The sequence below is a fragment of the Sorex fumeus genome, unplaced genomic scaffold (assembly GCF_029834395.1).
Source record: "Sorex fumeus unplaced genomic scaffold, SorFum_2.1 ptg000048l, whole genome shotgun sequence".
NCBI classification, from domain to species: Eukaryota; Metazoa; Chordata; class Mammalia; order Eulipotyphla; family Soricidae; genus Sorex; species Sorex fumeus.
The window spans coordinates 9,107,709-9,113,482 of NW_026606105.1; positions in this window are offsets into that span (position 1 = coordinate 9,107,709).

Sequence of the window (5,774 nt, forward strand, 5' to 3'; positions counted from 1 at the left end):
CAGAACAAAGTGGGCCTCATTGCCAAGGACTGCTTCCTCCCAGATTGCATTCTGCAGATGCTCAAACAGGTGCAGGAGCTACCTCGGGCCAAAACCTGATGATGCTGGTGTGGGGAGAAGCCTAAACTGTTAACATATTCTCTACACAGTACTATTATTTTTACTGGAGTTTGTAGATGAGCAGAGGCAGACAAATATTGTATTTATGTATTCAGTTAGAAATATTTTAGCCTTACCTAGCATCAGAGTAAAGTTTATTTGTGATACTTGTATTAAAATGATAAGCCCTGGTCCGTTAAAATATTAAGAGTTTATTTGAACAAAGATGCACCAAAATCAAGCTGAGATGAAACTAGAATTTGTAAAAAAAAAAAAAAAAAGCTCTCTTCAGGGTCAGAGCCATAGTACAGAGGGGAGGGCACTTGCTTTGCAAGTGGCTGACCCAGGTTTAATTCTCAGTATCATATATAGTCCCCAGAGCACTGCCAGGAGTGATTCCTGAATGCAGAACCAGGAGTAACTCCTGAGCACTGCCAGGTGTGGCACAAAAAGCAAAAAAAAAAAAAAAAAGATTTCTTTCTTTACAGGAGCTAGGGAAAAACATTTTTAGGAGAGGAAGAGCTATAGGGTCAGGTCCAGCAGTGTATTCCTGGTGGTGCTGAGCATCTGACCACAATTGGCTGCAAGCAAGCAAGCAAGCACCTTATCCAAGGTACTATATCTCTGGCCCTAAGGGAAATTTTTTTCTAGCCAATATGTGGCAACAAAACAATAAAGTTATTTAGTTGGCTATGAATTCTTTCCAAACTTTAAACACTGTAGTTTGCAAATACACAAAGTCGTTCATCATACATTTGTTTCGGGCATTCAAAGTTCTAATACTGATCCCATCACCAGTGTGACCACCATTATTCCCATTCCCCCCCCCCACCACACACACACACACACACGTCTGCTCTCTTGGCAGGCACAAAATAATTTATTTTATATTACTTGTTACAAAAAAATGGCAAATGGAATTATTGGAAAATATTTCAGTAGAAGAAAGTTTGTGAAAATTGTTTTATATATATCACAGTGGGGTATTAAAGTCATTGTCTGAGGATTGACTGAGCTATGTGTTGCTAATTGAACCTTCTGTGTTATTGTTTTCACTTGTTGAGTTTAGTGGGTTTCCCATCTAATTTGCTGTGCTCCTACTGAGATGTCAGTATTGTGGAATTTGGAGGTGGCCAGGGTCTGTAGAATTGGGACAATTATTCACTGTATCACTGTCATCCCATTGTTCATTGATTTATTCGAGTGGGCAGCAACAACGTCTCCATTCATCCCAGCCTTGAGATTTTAGCAGTCTCTCTTTACTGGTCCTTCCCAACGGTGCTCTTTCAGGGTCAGGGGAATGAGATTCATTATTGTTACTGTTTTTGGCATATCGAATACGCCACAGGGAGCTTACTAGGCTCTGCCATATAGGCGGGATACTCTCAGTAGCTTGCTGGGCTCTCCAAGAAGGAAGGAGAATGTATAAAATAGAATACAAGTAAGTATGTTAAAACAAACACACGTGTGCTGTTTTAGGTACATCAGTGGGCTAGACTCTAAGAGGTCACTTCCAGGAGCTTTGTTTTATAGTCTCTGGATCTTGGCTGTTGATCAAATTACATGGCACTGGGGGCAATTTGTGAGTGTGACTGCCAAGTAACTGGGAAATGGGGGATCTGGGTGGAGGAGGCCCAGTCCGGATCTGAGCAGGCTTCGAGATCTGAGCCCCAGGTCTCGCATACCTGGTTTTCTCTGCCAGTTCCTTCACGCTTGAGGCTCGTTGAAGCATGTGAAGAGTGACCTTGAGCATGGCTGTGGTTGTGTTCTGGAGGTTTTCGGCTGCTGGGGTTCTGCTTGGGGCGGAGAGGGAAACTCAACCTGCCCCCCTCTGATAAGCCCTGGTGAAGACTGCCTGGTGTGGGGACAGGATATTCTGCTTGACAATTATTAGCCCACCCAAATCTTGAGGGGTTCCCCAGAGCTTACAGTCCAAGACCAAAGCATCAGCTTGGCATCTCTTCTGTGAAGCTATGAAGGTGGGCTGTTATTACCCGGCAGTGGCTATGGGATGTGTGCATTGCTATGGCTTACGTATCTGCCTTATTTAATGAAAGCTTGTTGGCTGCTATGACTGGTTTTGCTTTGTTTCTCAATCAAAGAGTTTATGTTTTGCTTGGTTTGTGCAGATTACTATGACATTAAAACTACCTCAATCTGCTGACCCCCTTGCTTAATTACTTATTAAAACTCCAATTTCACTTATGATTCTCTAGAGCTAAAGGACTTATACAGTCAAATTGGGGAAAGAGTTTGTACTATGTCTGGACACTGTCACTGTCACTGTCCTCCCGTTGTTCATCAATTTGTTCGAGCGGGCCCAGTAACGTCTCCATCGTGAGACTTCTTGTTACTGTGTTTGACATACTGAATACTTTCGATAGCGTGCCAGGCTTTCCAAAAGGGGCAGAGGAATCGAACCCGGCTGGGCTGGGCTGGCTGCATGCAAGGCAAATGCCCTACCACTGTGCTATCGCTCCAGCCAGTGAGGAAAAATCAAGACCTTGATAAGAAATAGCTCAGGATATGAATGTAGATAGAAAATTGTTTTAGGTAGAATAATTTTATTTGTTTTGTTACCATCTCCAGTGCTGCTCAGGAGGCCTTGAGGTGCCAGAGATGGAACCTGGGCCTCCTGCCTGTACAGCATGTGCTCAGTCCTTGAGCTATCTTTCTTGCCCGAAGCGGAATAATTTTTAAATAGCTTTTTTGGAGAGCTACACCTGACATTGCTCAGGGATTACTCTGGCTCTGTACTCACCAATCACTCCTGGTGGGCTCAGGAGACCAGATGGGATGCCAGGAATTGAACCCAGGCTAGCTACCTGTGTTTAGGGCAGGTGCCCCACCCACTGCACTTACTTACTCTGACCAGATAATCGGATAGTTTTTAACTAAACTAATAAGCCTCTTACTGAAAGCGAGTAAGGTGATTATATAGTACCTCGGGGATTGAAGGGCACGAGGAATTCAGTCAGATGCAGAAGACTATCAGATATTTATATAGATAATTGTAGCTCCACCATCCTCACAGGATTCTTGCTAAAGACGGACAATGCAGCAACAGATACAGAAGTCACAGGCCAGGCGGAGAAACAGAATTTAGAGGAGCCTGGATAAAGTTTGGGCAAGAGCCAATCTACCATTGGTGCCTTTTATTCATGTGTTTGTTTCTAATTGGTATCAGCCTATCACAAATATTCTCTAACTGACTTTGTCTCATTTGTGCTGAAACAGAGAATGGCCAGTCCCATACTTTGGACTTTATCAGACTTCTTAAATATAACTGTAACTCAGCTTTTTATCATTATTGTCAGACTGATAAAATCAAAGCTTAATACTTTGTGATGTCTAAGAACTCAGTCATTATCTTGTGTTTCCTGAAGCCTAAGTCTCCCTTTGTATAATGTGTTTGATGTTTGTGTGCCGGGGAAGCGTTTTCAGGTAAGGGTTGCTATGTTATTAGGTGCGAGATGAAGGGACTTTGAGCAGCTCATAAATTCTTCAATAGCAAGCTGCAGGCTGAGCCCCTGATGCCTTTGTGTTTGGAATTTAAAATTATTCCCAAGATATGTGCCAGCCTTGCTCTCCGCGCACCAGCCCATCCCTTCCCTTCCCCTACGGTGCTCTCCCATAATCTATTATCTGTTTCTTTTGATAGGAATTTTTTTGGTGTTATTACTTTGATTTTGCTTCTGTCTTATATCTTCAGAGTTCTTTGGTAATGCCTGTTTTCCTTTCATCTTCGTCGTCTCTATTTTACTTATTTTATTTCAGCAGTGGTGTGCTTTATTATTTTTCCCTAGGAAAATTTATTCTAGTTTGAGGGTGAGTAAAAGATAGCGATGTTCTTTGTTATCTCATTGAGAACAAACTGCATGGATTTTGATATAAAATTGGGTGCTTTGTGAGGAATTTGCTTGGAAGTGGGTTTATTTTTCCTCATGAGCTATTGTCCACAAAAAAATCCAGAAGGCAATTAAAAAGGCAAGGTGCAGTTCATTGAGATCAAAGAATTTCATTTATATGTATAAATCCTAAATAGTATCCCATGACAGGGACGGTTGGGGTAGGAGTTTTTATGGGAAAAGAGGAATAGGGGATATGTAGTTAAAATAAGTCAGGGGTGTGGCTTAGTAGTAGAGCATTTTCCTACTATGTGTTATACCTTGCACTAAAAAATAAAGAAAAAGAAAATTTAAAAAGTTGATTGGTACTGAAGGTCTTAAACTATTTTTGCCTAAACATGATTTTTTTTCTATTCTCTATCAAAAAAATAGTTCAAAAAAATTAATACTTATTGTCTGTGTTTGAAATGATTGCTCCAGCCGTTGTTTGCTTGATGTTTTTTTTAAACAATTGCTTTTGATCCAGTCTAAAAGTTATTGCCCCAGATCAAACATGACCGGTAAGTCAATTTCCTATAATGGTTTCCCAGACTCCATTAAAACATGACACTCTTCCCTCATCTGCTCTTAGAATTTCAAAAACAAAAACAAAAAAACCTGTCACTTTTCTTCCAATACCAGGTCTTCTTTTCCACCAGGTGTTTTTGTTTGTTTGTTTGTTTGTTTGTTTTGGCTGAAAGGGCCTGTTTCCTTTTGTTTTCTGAAGGGAAAGAGTTGGTTTCTAGACCTAAACTTATTTGACCACAAGGAAGTGTTAACCAAAAATAATATTAGAATAAACTTGGCACTGAACCCTTTGACTTTGCGTTTCCAGTCACTATGGAGACCTCCTCTCTCAGAACTGAGGAAAACATATCTTTGACTCCTCAGGGTCTTGTGTGGGAATACTTGCCTTCTGAGTTCCCTTTGTAGCTGGAAATAATCAGTTCAAATCATCTCAACCAAGAAAAAAGACTGCTCTCAATCTAATCTGAGAAGAAAATCTCCTTGGGAGAGAAGTCCCAGTTCAGAGAACAAAGGGAGACTAGAGGAGAGACTTATTTACCTTTCATTGCTTCAGGGATTCAGAGGCCAGCAAGTGTACAGATGCAAAAAAGAGCTTAGGGCTAGACATGCTTTTTTATTCTCTTTCTTTCTTCTTCTTTTGTAGGCAGACCTGCCCTGAGGCAAGGGAGTTAGAATGTTTCTGAACCAGGGCCTGGGGCAATGCAGTGACTGTATTGTTAAGGCCTTTGTTACAGGGTCTGATTTGAGTTAAGGTAAAATACAGATTTCAGTGAGGAATCCAATGGGAATGCATCTAAGCATGAGGAATAGTGACTTTTTTTTCCTGGGAGAATGAAGGGATCTGTCAGGTCATTCCCCTAGGAGACTGACAGGCCTGACTTGGAGGGGACTCTTTCCCCAGTCTCTGATCTCCTCTTAAGAACCATGAACTGTGTACTCAGAGGAGACTGTTATAGCCAAGACTAAAGAGGACTTGGGCTCGCCTAATAACTGACGACTCTTGCCCAGATATCCTTCTTCAAGGGAAGTGAGAATTCCCGTAGTCTGTCCTGACACAAATACAGATGTCGCCTTAAGCAAGACTGGAAAACATAAAACAGACTATTCCTGAGAAGTGAAAAATGACTGATAAGATTCTTTTTAAAATTCCCTTAAAATACTTCACATGATGTTTTACTCAGCTGTATTTTTGATAGCAACTAAAGGGAAACTTCAGGCAGAAAAAAATTTATGGATATGCCAGAGTGATAGCACAGCAGG